Source organism: Chiloscyllium plagiosum, unplaced genomic scaffold (genome assembly GCF_037043375.1).
Source record: "Chiloscyllium plagiosum isolate Xiang-an unplaced genomic scaffold, Cpla_swu_hap1 HiC_scaffold_1, whole genome shotgun sequence".
Lineage (NCBI taxonomy): Eukaryota > Metazoa > Chordata > Chondrichthyes > Orectolobiformes > Hemiscylliidae > Chiloscyllium > Chiloscyllium plagiosum.
The window spans coordinates 173,259,043-173,277,361 of record NW_028270139.1 but is presented as its reverse complement, the minus strand read 5'-3'; positions in this window follow the sequence as shown (position 1 = coordinate 173,277,361).

Sequence of the window (18,319 nt, the reverse complement as noted above, 5' to 3'; positions counted from 1 at the left end):
TGTGTTCTAAACCTCCATCCCACTGTGTTCCAAACCTACATCCCACTGTATTCCAAACCTCCATCCCACTGTGTTTGACACATCCATCCCACTGTGTTCCAAACCTCCATCCCACTGTGTTCCAAACCTAGAACCCACTGTGCTCCAAACCTCCATCCCACTGTGTTCTAAATATCCATCCCACTGTGTTCCAAACCTCCATCCCACTGTGCTCTAAACTTCCATCCCACTGTGTTCTAAACCTCCATCCCACTGTGTTCCACACCTACATCCCACTGTGTACTAAACCTACATCCCACTGTGCTATAAAACCCCATCCCACTGTGTTCTAAACCTCCATCCCACTGTGTTCCAAACCTAGAACCCACTGTGTTCCAAACCTCCATAACACTGTATTCTAAACATCCATCCCACTGTGTTCTAAACCTCCATCCCACTGTGCTCGAAACATCCATCCCTCTGTGTTCTAAACCTCCATCCCACTGTGCTCGAAACCTCCATCCCACTGTGTTCCAAACCTCCATCCCACTGTGTTCGAAACCTACATCCCACTGTGTACTAAACCTCCATCCCACTGTGTTCTAAACCTCCATCCCACTGTGTTCCAAACCTCCATCCCACTGTGTTCCAAACCTCCATCCCGCTGTGTTCCAAACCTACATCCCACTGTGTACTAAACCTCCATCCCACTGTGTTCCAAACCTCCATCCCACTCTGTTCCAAACCTACATCCCACTGTGTACTAAACCTCCATTCCACTGTGTTCTAAACCTCCATCCCACTGTGTTCCAAACCTCCATCCCACTGTGCTCGAAACCTCCATCCCACTGTGTTCTAAACCTCCATCCCACTGTGCTCGAAACCTCCATCCCACTGTGCTCTAAACTTCCACCACACTGTGTTCTAAACCTCCAACCCACTGTGTTCCAAACCTCCATCCCACTGTGTTCGAAACCTACATCCCACTGTGTACTAAACCTACAACCCACTGTGCTCTAAACCTCCATCCCACTGTGTTCTAAACCTCCATCCCACTGTGTTCCAAACCTACATCCCACTGTATTCCAAACCTCCATCCCACTGTGTTTGAAACATCCATCCCACTGTGTTCCAAACCTCCATCCCACTGTGTTCCAAACCTAGAACCCACTGTGCTCCAAACCTCCATCCCACTGTGTTCTAAACCTCCATCCCACTGTGTTCCAAACCTCCATCCCACTGTGTCCTAAACCTCCACCCCACTGTGTTCTAAACCTCCATCCCACTGTGACCTAAACCTCCATCCCACTGTGTTCTAAACCTCCATCCCACTGTGCTCTAAACTTCCATCACACTGTGTTCTAAACCTCCAACCCACTGTGTTCCAAACCTCCATCCCACTGTGTTCTAAACCTCCATCCCACCGGGACCTAAACCTACATCCCACTGTGTTCCAAACCTACATCCCACTGTGTACTAAACCTACAACCCACTGTGCTCTAAACCTCCATCCCACTGTGTTCTAAACCTCCATCCCACTGTGTTCCAAACCTACATCCCACTGTATTCCAAACCTCCATCCCACTGTGTTTGAAACATCCATCCCACTGTGTTCCAAACCTCCATCCCACTGTGTTCCAAACCTAGAACCCACTGTGCTCCAAACCTCCATCCCACTGTGCTCTAAACCTCCATCCCACTGTGTTCCAAACCTACATCCCACTGTATTCCAAACCTCCATCCCACTGTGTTTGAAACATCCATTCCACTGTGTTCTAAACCTCCATCCCACTGTGTTCTAAACCTCCATCCCACTGTGTTCCAAACCTACATCCCACTGTATTCCAAACCTCCATCCCACTGTGTTTGAAACATCCATCCCACTGTGTTCTAAACCTCCATCCCACTGTGTTCTAAACCTCCATCCCACTGTGTTCCAAACCTACATCCCACTGTATTCCAAACCTCCATCCCACTGTGTTTGAAACATCCATCCCACTGTGTTCTAAACCTCCATCCCACTGTGCTCTACACCTCCATCCCACTGTGTTCTAAACCTCCATCCCACTGTGTTCTAAACCTCCACCCCACTGTGTTCTAAACCTCCATCCCACTGTGTTCTAAACCTCCATCCCACTGTGTTCTAAACCTCCACCCCACTGTGTTCTAAACCTCCATCCCACTGTGTTCTAAACATCCATCCCACTGTGCTCTAAACCTCCACCCCACTGTGTTCTAAACCTCCATCCCACTGTGTTCCAAACCTACATCCCACTGTGCTCTAAACCTCCATCCCACTGTGTTCCAAACCTCCATCCCACTGTGACCTAAACCTCCATCCCACTGTGACCTAAACCTCCATCCCACTGTGTTATAAACCTCCATCCCACTGTGACCTAAACCTCCATCCCACTGTGTCCTAAGCCTCCGAACCAATGTGTTCTAAACCTCCATCCCACTGTGTTCCAAACCTCCATCCCACTGTGTTCCAAACCTCCATCCCACTGTGCTCTAAACCTCCATCCCACTGTGACCAAAACCTCCATCCCACTGTGTTCTAAACCTCCATCCCACTGTTACCTAAACATCCATCCAACTGTGTTCCAAACCTCCTTGCCACTGTGTTCGAAACCTCCATCCCAATGTGTTCCAAACCTCCATTCCACTGTGTTCGAAACCTCTACCCAACTGTGTTCTAAACCTCCATCCCACTGTGACCTAAACCTCCATCCCACTGTGTTATAAACCTCCATCCCACTGTGTTCTAAACCTCCATCCCACTGTGACCTAACCCTCCATCCCACTGTGACCTAAACCTCCATCCCACTGTGTCCTAAGCCTCCGAACCAATGTGTTCTAAACCTCCATCCCACTGTGTTCCAAACCTCCATCCCACTGTGTCCTAAACCTCCACCCCACTGTGTTCTAAACCTCCATCCCACTGTGACCTAAACCTCCATCCCACTGTGTTCTAAACCTCCATCCCCCTGTGCTCTAAACTTCCATCACACTGTGTTCTAAACCTCCAACCCACTGTGTTCCAAACCTCCATCCCACTGTGTTCTAAACCTCCATCCCACCGGGACCTAAACCTACATCCCACTGTGTTCCAAACCTACATCCCACTGTGTACTAAACCTACAACCCACTGTGCTCCAAACCTCCATCCCACTGTGTTCTAAACCTCCATCCCACTGTGTTCCAAACCTACATCCCACTGTATTCCAAACCTCCATCCCACTGTGTTTGAAACGTCCATCCCACTGTGTTCCAAACCTCCATCCCACTGTGTTCCAAACCTAGAACCCACTGTGCTCCAAACCTCCATCCAACTGTGCTCTAAACCTCCATCCCACTGTGTTCCAAACCTACATCCCACTGTATTCCAAACCTCCATCCCACTGTGTTTGAAACATCCATCCCACTGTGTTCTAAACCTCCATCCCACTGTGTTCTAAACCTCCATCCCACTGTGTTCCAAACCTACATCCCACTGTATTCCAAACCTCCATCCCACTGTGTTTGAAACATCCATCCCACTGTGTTCTAAACCTCCATCCCACTGTGTTCTAAACCTCCATCCCACTGTGTTCCAAACCTACATCCCACTGTATTCCAAACCTCCATCCCACTGTGTTTGAAACATCCATCCCACTGTGTTCTAAACCTCCATCCCACTGTGCTCTACACCTCCATCCCACTGTGTTCTAAACCTCCATCCCACTGTGTTCTAAACCTCCACCCCACTGTGTTCTAAACCTCCATCCCACTGTGTTCTAAACCTCCATCCCACTGTGTTCTAAACCTCCACCCCACTGTATTCTAAACCTCCATCCCACTGTGTTCTAAACATCCATCCCACTGTGCTCTAAACCTCCACCCCACTGTGTTCTAAACCTCCATCCCACTGTGTTCCAAACCTACATCCCACTGTGCTCTAAACCTCCATCCCACTGTGTTCCAAACCTCCATCCCACTGTGACCTAAACCTCCATCCCACTGTGACCTAAACCTCCATCCCACTGTGTTATAAACATCCATCCCACTGTGACCTAAACCTCCATCCCACTGTGTCCTAAGCCTCCGAACCAATGTGTTCTAAACCTCCATCCCACTGTGTTCCAAACCTCCATCCCACTGTGTTCCAAACCTCCATCCCACTGTGCTCTAAACCTCCATCCCACTGTGACCAAAACCTCCATCCCACTGTGTTCTAAACCTCCATCCCACTGTTACCTAAACATCCATCCAACTGTGTTCCAAACCTCCTTGCCACTGTGTTCGAAACCTCCATCCCAATGTGTTCCAAACCTCCATTCCACTGTGTTCGAAACCTCTACCCAACTGTGTTCTAAACCTCCATCCCACTGTGACCTAAACCTCCATCCCACTGTGTTATAAACCTCCATCCCACTGTGTTCTAAACCTCCATCCCACTGTGACCTAAACCTCCATCCCACTGTGACCTAAACCTCCATCCCACTGTGTCCTAAGCCTCCGAACCAAAGTGTTCTAAACCTCCATCCCACTGTGTTCCAAACCTCCATCCCACTGTGTTCCAAACCTCCATCCCACTGTGTTCTAAACCTCCATCCCACTGTGTTCTAAACATCCATCCCACTGTGTTCCAAACCTCCATCCCACTGTGCTCGAAACCTCCATCCCACTGTGTTCTAAACCTCCATCCCACTGTGCTCGAAACCTCCATCCCACTGTGCACTAAACTTCCACCACACTGTGTTCTAAACCTCCAACCCACTGTGTTCCAAACCTCCATCCCACTGTGTTCCAAACCTACATCCCACTGTGTACTAAACCTACAACCCACTGTGCTCTAAACCTCCATCCCACTGTGTTCTAAACCTCCATCCCACTGTGTTCCAAACCTACATCCCACTGTATTCCAAACCTCCATCCCACTGTGTTTGAAACATCCATCCCACTGTGTTCCAAACCTCCATCCCACTGTGTTCCAAACCTCCATCCCACTGTGTCCTAAACCTCCACCCCACTGTGTTCTAAACCTCCATCCCACTGTGACCTAAACCTCCATCCCACTGTGTTCTAAACCTCCATCCCACTGTGCTCCAAACTTCCATCACACTGTGTTCTAAACCTCCAACCCACCGGGACCTAAACCTACATCCCACTGTGTTCCAAACCTACATCCCACTGTGTACTAAACCTACAACCCACTGTGCTCTAAACCTCCATCCCACTGTGTTCTAAACCTCCATCCCACTGTGTTCCAAACCTACATCCCACTGTATTCCAAACCTCCATCCCACTGTGTTTGAAACATCCATCCCACTGTGTTCCAAACCTCCATCCCACTGTGTTCCAAACCTAGAACCCACTGTGCTCCAAACCTCCATCCCACTGTGTGCTAAACCTCCATTCCACTGTGTTCTAAACATCCATCCCACTGTGTGCTAAACCTCCATCCCACTGTGTGCTAAACCTCCATTCCACTGTGTTCTAAACATCCATCCCACTGTGCTCTAAACCTCCACCCCACTGTGTTCTAAACCTCCATCCCACTGTGTTCTAAACCTCCATCCCACTGTGTTCTAAACCTCCATCCCACTGTGTGCTAAACCTCCATTCCACTGTGTTCTAAACATCCATCCCACTGTGCTCTAAACCTCCACCCCACTGTGTTCTATACCTCCATCCCACTGTGTTCCAAACCTACATCCCACTGTGCTCTAAACCTCCATCCCACTGTGTTCTAAACCTCCATCCCACTGTGACCTAAACCTCCATCCCACTGTGACCTAAACCTCCATCCCACTGTGTTATAAACCTCCATCCCACTGTGACCTAAACCTCCATCCCACTGTGTCCTAAGCCTCCGAACCAATGTGTTCTAAACCTCCATCCCACTGTGTTCCAAACCTCCATCCCACTGTGTTCCAAACCTCCATCCCACTGTGCTCTAAACCTCCATCCCACTGTGTTCTAAACTTCCATCCCACTGTGCTCTAAACCTCCATCCCACTGTGTTCTAAACCTTCATCCCACTGTGACCTAAACCTCCATCCCACTGTGACCTAAACCTCCATCCCACTGTGTTATAAACCTCCATCCCACTGTGACCTAAACCTCCATCCCACTGTGTCCTAAGCCTCCGAACCAATGTGTTCTAAACCTCCATCCCACTGTGTTCCAAACCTCCATCCCACTGTGTTCCAAACCTCCATCCCACTGTGCTCTAAACCTCCATCCCACTGTGACCAAAACCTCCATCCCACTGTGTTCTAAACCTCCATCCCACTGTTACCTAAACATCCATCCAACTGTGTTCCAAACCTCCTTGCCACTGTGTTCGAAACCTCCATCCCAATGTGTTCCAAACCTCCATTCCACTGTGTTCGAAACCTCAACCAACTGTGTTCTAAACCTCCATCCCACTGTGACCTAAACCTCCATCCCACTGTGTTATAAACCTCCATCCCACTGTGTTCTAAACCTCCATCCCACTGTGACCTAATCCTCCATCCCACTGTGACCTAAACCTCAATCCCACTGTGTCCTAAGCCTCCGAACCAATGTGTTCTAAACCTCCATCCCACTGTGTTCCAAACCTCCATCCCACTGTGTTCCAAACCTCCATCCCACTGTGCTCTAAACCTCCATCCCACTGTGTTCTAAACCTCCATCCCACTGTTACCTAAACCTCCATCCCACTGTGTTCTAAACCTCCATCCCACTGTGTTCTAAACATCCATCCCACTGTGTTCCAAACCTCCATCCCACTGTGCTCGAAACCTCCATCCCACTGTGTTCTAAACCTCCATCCCACTGTGCTCGAAACCTCCATCCCACTGTGCACTAAACTTCCACCACACTGTGTTCTAAACCTCCAACCCACTGTGTTCCAAACCTCCATCCCACTGTGTTCCAAACCTACATCCCACTGTGTACTAAACCTACAACCCACTGTGCTCTAAACCTCCATCCCACTGTGTTCTAAACCTCCATCCCACTGTGTTCCAAACCTACATCCCACTGTATTCCAAACCTCCATCCCACTGTGTTTGAAACATCCATCCCACTGTGTTCCAAACCTCCATCCCACTGTGTTCCAAACCTAGAACCCACTGTGCTCCAAACCTCCATCCCACTGTGTTCTAAACCTCCATCCCACTGTGTTCCAAACCTCCATCCCACTGTGTCCTAAACCTCCACCCCACTGTGTTCTAAACCTCCATCCCACTGTGACCTAAACCTCCATCCCACTGTGTTCTAAACCTCCATCCCACTGTGCTCCAAACTTCCATCACACTGTGTTCTAAACCTCCAACCCACTGTGTTCCAAACCTCCATCCCACTGTGTTCTAAACCTCCATCCCACCGGGACCAAAACCTACATCCCACTGTGTTCCAAAACTACATCCCACTGTGTACTAAACCTACAACCCACTGTGCTCTAAACCTCCATCCCACTGTGTTCTAAACCTCCATCCCACTGTGTTCCAAACCTACATCCCACTGTATTCCAAACCTCCATCCCACTGTGTTTGAAACATCCATCCCACTGTGTTCCAAACCTCCATCCCACTGTGTTCCAAACCTCCATCCCACTGTGTTCCAAACCTAGAACCCACTGTGCTCCAAACATCCATCCCACTGTGTTCTAAACCTCCATCCCACTGTGTTCCAAACCTCCATCCCACTGTGTCCGAAACCTCCACCCCACTGTGTTCTAAACCTCCATCCCACTGTGACCTAAACCTCCATCCCACCGTGTTCTAAACCTCCACCCCACTGTGTTCTAAACCTCCATCCCACTGTGACCTCAACCTCCACCCCACTGTGCTCTACACCTCCATCCCACTGTGTTCTAAACCTCCATCCCACTGTGTTCTAAACCTCCATCCCACTGTGTGCTAAACCTCCATTCCACTGTGTTCTGAACCTCCATCCCACTGTGCTCTAAACCTCCACCCCACTGTGTTCTAAACCTCCATCCCACTGTGTTCCAAACCTACATCCCACTGTGCTCTAAACCTCCATCCCACTGTGTTCTAAACCTCCATCCCACTGTGACCTAAACCTCCATCCCACTGTGACCTAAACCTCCATCCCACTGTGTTATAAACCTCCATCCCACTGTGACCTAAACCTCCATCCCACTGTGTCCTAAGCCTCCGAACCAATGTGTTCTAAACCTCCATCCCACTGTGTTCCAAACCTCCATCCCACTGTGTTCCAAACCTCCATCCCACTGTGCTCTAAACCTCCATCCCACTGTGTTCTAAACCTCCATCCCACTGTTACCTAAACCTCCATCCCACTGTGTTCTAAACCTCCATCCCACTGTGTTCTAAACATCCATCCCACTGTGTTCCAAACCTCCTTCCCACTGTGTTCGAAACCTCCATCCCATTGTGTTCTAAACATCCATCCCACTGTGTTCCAAACCTCCTTCCCACTCTGCTCGAAACATCCATCCCAATGTGTTCTAATCCTCCATTCCAATTGTGTTCTAAACCTCCACCCCACTGTGTTCTAAACCTCCACCCCACTGTTTTCTAAACCTCCATCCCACTGTGTTCTAAACCTCCATCCCACTGTGTTCTAAACCTCCATCCCACTGTGTTCTAAACCTCTAACCCACTGTGTTCCAAACCTCCATCCCACTGTGTTCCAAACCTCCATTCCACTGTGTTCTAAACCTCCATTCCACTGTGTTCTAAACCTCCATTCCACTGTGACCTAAACCTCCATCCCACTGTGTTCTAAACCTCCATCCCACTGTGCTCTAAACCTCCATCCCACTGTGCTCTAAACCTCCATCCCACTGTGTTCTAAACCTCCACCCAACTGTGTTCTAAACCTCCATCCCACTGTGTTCTAAACCTCCATCCCACTGTGTTCTAAACCTCCACCCAACTGTGTTCTAAACCTCCACCCAACTGTGTTCTAAACCTCCATCCCACTGTGCTCTAAACCTCCATCCCACTGTGTTCTAAACCTCCATCCCACTGTGTTCCAAACCTCCATCACACTGTGCTCTAAACCTCCATCCCACTGTGTTCTAAACCTCCATCCCACTGTGTTCTAAACCTCCATCCCACTGTGCTCTAAACCTCCATTCCAATGTGTTCTAAACCTCCATCCCACTGTGTTCCAAACCTACATCCGACTGTGCTCTAAAACTCCATCCTACTGTGTCCTAAACCTCCATCCCACTGTGTTCTAAACCTCCATCCCACTGTTACCTAAACCTCCATCCCACTGTGTTCTAAACCTCCATCCCACTGTGTTCTAAACATCCATCCCACTGTGTTCCAAACCTCCATCCCACTGTGCTCGAAACCTCCATCCCACTGTGTTCTAAACCTCCATCCCACTGTGCTCGAAACCTCCATCCCACTGTGCACTAAACTTCCACCACACTGTGTTCTAAACCTCCAACCCACTGTGTTCCAAACCTCCATCCCACTGTGTTCCAAACCTACATCCCACTGTGTACTAAACCTACAACCCACTGTGCTCTAAACCTCCATCCCACTGTGTTCTAAACCTCCATCCCACTGTGTTCCAAACCTACATCCCACTGTATTCCAAACCTCCATCCCACTGTGTTTGAAACATCCATCCCACTGTGTTCCAAACCTCCATCCCACTGTGTTCCAAACCTAGAACCCACTGTGCTCCAAACCTCCATCCCACTGTGTTCTAAACCTCCATCCCACTGTGTTCCAAACCTCCATCCCACTGTGTCCTAAACCTCCACCCCACTGTGTTCTAAACCTCCATCCCACTGTGACCTAAACCTCCATCCCACTGTGTTCTAAACCTCCATCCCACTGTGCTCCAAACTTCCATCACACTGTGTTCTAAACCTCCAACCCACCGGGACCTAAACCTACATCCCACTGTGTTCCAAACCTACATCCCACTGTGTACTAAACCTACAACCCACTGTGCTCTAAACCTCCATCCCACTGTGTTCTAAACCTCCATCCCACTGTGTTCCAAACCTACATCCCACTGTATTCCAAACCTCCATCCCACTGTGTTTGAAACATCCATCCCACTGTGTTCCAAACCTCCATCCCACTGTGTTCCAAACCTAGAACCCACTGTGCTCCAAACCTCCATCCCACTGTGTGCTAAACCTCCATTCCACTGTGTTCTAAACATCCATCCCACTGTGTGCTAAACCTCCATCCCACTGTGTGCTAAACCTCCATTCCACTGTGTTCTAAACATCCATCCCACTGTGCTCTAAACCTCCACCCCACTGTGTTCTAAACCTCCATCCCACTGTGTTCTAAACCTCCATCCCACTGTGTTCTAAACCTCCATCCCACTGTGTGCTAAACCTCCATTCCACTGTGTTCTAAACATCCATCCCACTGTGCTCTAAACCTCCACCCCACTGTGTTCTAAACCTCCATCCCACTGTGTTCCAAACCTACATCCCACTGTGCTCTAAACCTCCATCCCACTGTGTTCTAAACCTCCATCCCACTGTGACCTAAACCTCCATCCCACTGTGACCTAAACCTCCATCCCACTGTGTTATAAACCTCCATCCCACTGTGACCTAAACCTCCATCCCACTGTGTCCTAAGCCTCCGAACCAATGTGTTCTAAACCTCCATCCCACTGTGTTCCAAACCTCCATCCCACTGTGTTCCAAACCTCCATCCCACTGTGCTCTAAACCTCCATCCCACTGTGTTCTAAACTTCCATCCCACTGTGCTCTAAACCTCCATCCCACTGTGTTCTAAACCTCCATCCCACTGTGACCTAAACCTCCATCCCACTGTGACCTAAACCTCCATCCCACTGTGTTATAAACCTCCATCCCACTGTGACCTAAACCTCCATCCCACTGTGTCCTAAGCCTCCGAACCAATGTGTTCTAAACCTCCATCCCACTGTGTTCCAAACCTCCATCCCACTGTGTTCCAAACCTCCATCCCACTGTGCTCTAAACCTCCATCCCACTGTGACCAACACCTCCATCCCACTGTGTTCTAAACCTCCATCCCACTGTTACCTAAACATCCATCCAACTGTGTTCCAAACCTCCTTGCCACTGTGTTCGAAACCTCCATCCCAATGTGTTCCAAACCTCCATTCCACTGTGTTCGAAACCTCTACCCAACTGTGTTCTAAACCTCCATCCCACTGTGACCTAAACCTCCATCCCACTGTGTTATAAACCTCCATCCCACTGTGTTCTAAACCTCCATCCCACTGTGACCTAAACCTCCATCCCACTGTGACCTAAACCTCCATCCCACTGTGTCCTAAGCCTCCGAACCAATGTGTTCTAAACCTCCATCCCACTGTGTTCCAAACCTCCATCCCACTGTGTTCCAAACCTCCATCCCACTGTGCTCTAAACCTCCATCCCACTGTGTTCTAAACCTCCATCCCACTGTGTTCTAAACCTCCATCCCACTGTGTTCTAAACATCCATCCCACTGTGTTCCAAACCTCCATCCCACTGTGCTCGAAACCTCCATCCCACTGTGTTCTAAACCTCCATCCCACTGTGCTCGAAACCTCCATCCCACTGTGCACTAAACTTCCACCACACTGTGTTCTAAACCTCCAACCCACTGTGTTCCAAACCTCCATCCCACTGTGTTCCAAACCTACATCCCACTGTGTACTAAACCTACAACCCACTGTGCTCTAAACCTCCATCCCACTGTGTTCTAAACCTCCATCCCACTGTGTTCCAAACCTACATCCCACTGTATTCCAAACCTCCATCCCACTGTGTTTGAAACATCCATCCCACTGTGTTCCAAACCTCCATCCCACTGTGTTCCAAACCTAGAACCCACTGTGCTCCAAACCTCCATCCCACTGTGTTCTAAACCTCCATCCCACTGTGTTCCAAACCTCCATCCCACTGTGTCCTAAACCTCCACCCCACTGTGTTCTAAACCTCCATCCCACTGTGACCTAAACCTCCATCCCACTGTGTTCTAAACCTCCATCCCACTGTGCTCCAAACTTCCATCACACTGTGTTCTAAACCTCCAACCCACTGTGTTCCAAACCTCCATCCCACTGTGTTCTAAACCTCCATCCCACCGGGACCTAAACCTACATCCCACTGTGTTCCAAAACTACATCCCACTGTGTACTAAACCTACAACCCACTGTGCTCTAAACCTCCATCCCACTGTGTTCTAAACCTCCATCCCACTGTGTTCCAAACCTACATCCCACTGTATTCCAAACCTCCATCCCACTGTGTTTGAAACATCCATCCCACTGTGTTCCAAACCTCCATCCCACTGTGTTCCAAACCTCCATCCCACTGTGTTCCAAACCTAGAACCCACTGTGCTCCAAACCTCCATCCCACTGTGTTCTAAACCTCCATCCCACTGTGTTCCAAACCTCCATCCCACTGTGTCCGAAACCTCCACCCCACTGTGTTCTAAACCTCCATCCCACTGTGACCTAAACCTCCATCCCACCGTGTTCTAAACCTCCATCCCACTGTGACCTCAACCTCCACCCCACTGTGCTCTACACCTCCATCCCACTGTGTTCTAAACCTCCATCCCACTGTGTTCTAAACCTCCATCCCACTGTGTGCTAAACCTCCATTCCACTGTGTTCTGAACCTCCATCCCACTGTGCTCTAAACCTCCACCCCACTGTGTTCTAAACCTCCATCCCACTGTGTTCCAAACCTACATCCCACTGTGCTCTAAACCTCCATCCCACTGTGTTCTAAACCTCCATCCCACTGTGACCTAAACCTCCATCCCACTGTGACCTAAACCTCCATCCCACTGTGTTATAAACCTCCATCCCACTGTGACCTAAACCTCCATCCCACTGTGTCCTAAGCCTCCGAACCAATGTGTTCTAAACCTCCATCCCACTGTGTTCCAAACCTCCATCCCACTGTGTTCCAAACCTCCATCCCACTGTGCTCTAAACCTCCATCCCACTGTGTTCTAAACCTCCATCCCACTGTTACCTAAACCTCCATCCCACTGTGTTCTAAACCTCCATCCCACTGTGTTCTAAACATCCATCCCACTGTGTTCCAAACCTCCTTCCCACTGTGTTCGAAACCTCCATCCCATTGTGTTCTAAACATCCATCCCACTGTGTTCCAAACCTCCTTCCCACTCTGCTCGAAACCTCCATCCAATTGTGTTCTAAACCTCCACCCCACTGTGTTCTAAACCTCCACCCCACTGTTTTCTAAACTTCCATCCCACTGTGTTCTAAACCTCCATCCCACTGTGTTCTAAACCTCCATCCCACTGTGTTCTAAACCTCTAACCCACTGTGTTCCAAACCTCCATCCCACTGTGTTCCAAACCTCCATTCCACTGTGTTCTAAACCTCCATTCCACTGTGTTCTAAACCTCCATTCCACTGTGACCTAAACCTCCATCCCACTGTGTTCTAAACCTCCATCCCACTGTGTTCTAAACCTCCATCCCACTGTGTTCTAAACCTCCACCCAACTGTGTTCTAAACCTCCATCCCACTGTGTTCTAAACCTCCATCCCACTGTGTTCTAAACCTCCACCCAACTGTGTTCTAAACCTCCATCCCACTGTGTTCTAAACCTCCATCCCACTGTGTTCTAAACCTCCACCCAACTGTGTTCTAAACCTCCACCCAACTGTGTTCTAAACCTCCATCCCACTGTGCTCTAAACCTCCATCCCACTGTGTTCTAAACCTCCATCCCACTGTGTTCCAAACCTCCATCACACTGTGCTCTAAACCTCCATCCCACTGTGTTCTAAACCTCCATCCCACTGTGTTCTAAACCTCCATCCCACTGTGCTCTAAACCTCCATTCCAATGTGTTCTAAACCTCCATCCCACTGTGTTCCAAACCTACATCCGACTGTGCTCTAAAACTCCATCCTACTGTGTCCTAAACCTCCATCCCACTGTGTTCTAAACCTCCATCCCACTGTGTTCTAAACCTCCACCCAACTGTGTTCTAAACCTCCATCCCACTGTGCTCTAAACCTCCATCCCACTGTGTTCTAAACCTCCATCCCACTGTGTTCCAAACCTCCACCCAACTGTGTTCTAAACCTCCATCCCACTGTGATCTAAACCTCCATCCCACTGTGTTCTAAACCTCCATCCCACTGTGTTCTAAAGGTCCATCCCACTGTGCTCTTAACCTCCATCCCAATGTGTTCTAAACCTCCATTCCAATGTGTTCTAAACCTCCATCCCACTGTGTTCCAAACCTACATCCCACTGTGCTCTAAAACTCCATCCTACTGTGTCCTAAACCTCCATCCCACTGTGTTCTAAACCTCCATCCCACTGTGTTCTAAACCTCCATCCCACTGTGTTCTAAACCTCCATCCCACTCTGTTCTAAACCTCCATCCCACTGTGTCCTAAACCTCCATCCCACTGTGCTCGAAACCTCCATCCCACTGTGTTCTAAACCTCCATCCCATTGTTTTCCAAACCTCCATCCCACTGTGCTCGAAACCTCCATCCCACTGTGTTCTAAACCTCCATCCCACTGTGTTCCAAATCTCCATCCCACTGTGTTCCAAACCTACATCCCACTGTGTACCAAACCTACATCCCACTGTATTCCAAACGTACATCCCACTGTGTTCCAAACCTCCATCCCACTGTCTTTGAAACATCCATCCCACTGTGTTCCAAACATCCATCCGACTGCGCTCTAAACTTCCATCCCACTGTGTTCCAAACCTCCATCCCACTGTGTTCCAAACCTACATCCCACTGTGTTCCAAACCTACATCCCACTGTGTACTACACCTCCATCCCACTGTGTTCCAAACCTCCATCCCACTGTGTTCCAAACCTACATCCCACTGTGTACTAAACCTCCATTCCACTGTGTTCTAAACCTCCATCCCACTGTGTTCCAAACCTCCATCCCACTGTGCTCGAAACCTCCATCCCACTGTGCTCGAAACCTCCATTCCACTGTGCTCTAAACTTCCATCACACTGTGTTCTAAACCTCCAACCCACTGTGTTCCAAACCTCCATCCCACTGTGTTCCAAACCTACATCCCACTGTGTACTAAACCTACATCCCACTGTGCTCTAAACCTCCATCCCACTGTATTCCAAACGTACATCCCACTGTGTTCCAAACCTCCATCCCACTGTCTTTGAAACATCCATCCCACTGTGTTCCAAACATCCATCCCACTGTGTTCCAAACCTACATCCCACTGTGTTCCAAACCTACATCCCACTGTGTACTAAACCTCCATCCCACTGTGTTCCAAACCTCCATCCCACTGTGTTCCAAACCTACATCCCACTGTGTACTAAACCTCCATTCCACTGTGTTCTAAACCTCCATCCCACTGTGTTCCAAACCTCCATCCCACTGTGCTCGAAACCTCCATCCCACTGTGCTCGAAACCTCCATTCCACTGTGCTCTAAACTTCCATCACACTGTGTTCTAAACCTCCATCCCACTGTGTTCTAAACCTCCATCCCACTGCGTTCTAAACCTCCATCCCACTGTGTTCTAAACCTCCATCCCACTGTGTCCTAAACCTCCATCCCACTGTGCTCGAAACCTCCATCCCACTGTGTTCTAAACCTCCATCCCATTGTTTTCCAAACCTCCATCCCACTGTGCTCGAAACCTCCATCCCACTGTGTTCTAAACCTCCATCCCACTGTGTTCCAAATCTCCATCCCACTGTGTTCCAAACCTACATCCCACTGTGTACCAAACCTACATCCCACTGTGCTCTAATCCGCCATTCCACTGTGTTCTAAACCTCCATCCCACTGTATTCCAAACGTACATCCCACTGTGTTCCAAACCTCCATCCCACTGTCTTTGAAACATCCATCCCACTGTGTTCCAAACATCCATCCGACTGCGCTCTAAACTTCCATCCCACTGTGTTCCAAACCTCCATCCCACTGTGTTCCAAACCTACATCCCACTGTGTTCCAAACCTACATCCCACTGTGTACTAAACCTCCATTCCACTGTGTTCTAAACCTCCATCCCACTGTGTTCCAAACCTCCATCCCACTGTGTTCCAAACCTACATCCCACTGTGTTCCAAACCTCCATCCCACTGTGTTCCAAACCTACATCCCACTGTGTTCCAAACCTACATCCCACTGTGTACTAAACCTCCATTCCACTGCGCTCTAAACTTCCATCCCACTGTGTTCCAAACCTCCATCCCACTGTGTTCCAAACCTACATCCCACTGTGTTCCAAACCTACATCCCACTGTGTACTAAACCTCCATTCCACTGTGTTCTAAACCTCCATCCCACTGTGTTCCAAACCTCCATTCCACTGTGTTCCAAACCTACATCCCACTGTGTACTAAACCTCCATTCCACTGTGTTCTAAACCTCCATCCCACTGTGTTCCAAACCTCCATCCCACTGTGCTCGAAACCTCCATCACACTGTGCTCGAAACCTCCATTCCACTGTGCTCTAAACTTCCATCACACTGTGTTCTAAACCTCCAACCCACTGTGTTCCAAACCTCCATCCCACTGTGTTCCAAACCTACATCCCACTGTGTACTAAACCTACATCCCACTGTGCTCCAAACCTCCATCCCACTGTGTTCTAAACCTCCATCCAGCTGTGTTCCAAACCTACATCCCACTGTCTTCCAAACCTCCATCCAACTGTGTTTGAAACATCCATCCCACTGTGTTCCAAACCTCCATCCCACTGTGTTCCAAACCTAGAACCCACTGTGCTACAAACCTCCATCCCACTGTGTTCTAAACATCCATCCCACTGTGTTCCAAACCTCCATCCCACTGTGCTCTAAACTTCCATCCCACTGTGTTCTAAACCTCCATCCCACTGTGTTCCACACCTACATCCCACTGTGTACTAAACCTACACCCCACTGTGCTATAAAACCCCATCCCACTGTGTTCTAAACCTCAATCCCACTGTGTTCCAAACCTACATCCCAATGTGTTCCAAACCTCCATCCCACTGTATTCTAAACATCCATCCCACTGTGTTCTAAACCTCCATCCCACTGTGCTCGAAACATCCATCCCACTGTGTTCTAAACCTCCATCCCACTGTGCTCGAAACCTCCATCCCACTGTGTTCCAAACCTCCATCCCACTGTGTTCGAAACCTACATCCCACTGTGTACTAAACCTCCATCCCACTGTGTTCTAAACCTCCATCCCACTGTGTTCCAAACCTCCATCCCACTGTGTTCCAAACCTACATCCCACTGTGTTCTAAACCTCCATCCCACTGTATTCTAAACATCCATCCCACTGTGTTCTAAACCTCCATCCCACTGTGCTCGAAACATCCATCCCACTGTGTTCTAAACCTCCATCCCACTGTGCTCGAAACCTCCAACCCACTGTGTTCCAAACCTCCATCCCACTGTGTTCGAAACCTACATCCCACTGTGTACTAAACCTCCATCCCACTGTGTTCTAAACCTCCATCCCACTGTGTTCCAAACCTCCATCCCACTGTGTTCCAAACCTCCATCCCACTGTGTTCGAAACCTACATCCCACTGTGTACTAAACCTCCATCCCACTGTGTTCTAAAACTCCATCCCACTGTGTTCCAAACCTACATCCCACTGTGTACTAAACCTCCATCCCACTGTGTTCCAAACCTCCATCCCACTGTGTTCGAAACCTACATCCCACTGTGTTCTAAACCTCCATCCCACTGTGTTCCAAACCTACATCCCACTGTGTACTAAACCTCCATCCCACTGTGTTCCAAACCTCCATCCCACTGTGTTCGAAACCTACATCCCACTGTGTTCTAAACCTCCATCCCACTGTGCTCGAAACATCCATCCCACTGAGTTCTAAACCTCCATCCCACTGTGTTCCAAACCTACATCCCACTGTGTACTAAACCTCCATCCCACTGTGTTCCAAACCTCCATCCCACTGTGTTCGAAACCTACATCCCACTCTGTACTAAACCTCCATCCCACTGTGTTCTAAACATCCATCCCACTGTGTTCCAAACCTACATCCCACTGTGTACTAAACCTCCATCCCACTGTGTTCCAAACCTCCATCCCACTGTGTTCCAAACCTACATCCCACTGTGTACTAAACCTCCATTCCACTGTGTTCTAAACCTCCATCCCACTGTGTTCCAAACCTCCATCCCACTGTGCTCGAAACCTCCATCCCACTGTGTTCTAAACCTCCATCCCACTGTGCTCGAAACCTCCATCCCACTGTGCTCTAAACTTCCATCACACTGTGTTCTAAACCTCCAACCCACTGTGTTCCAAACCTACATCCCACTGTGTACTAAACCTACAACCCACTGTGCTCTAAACCTCCATCCCACTGTGTTCTAAA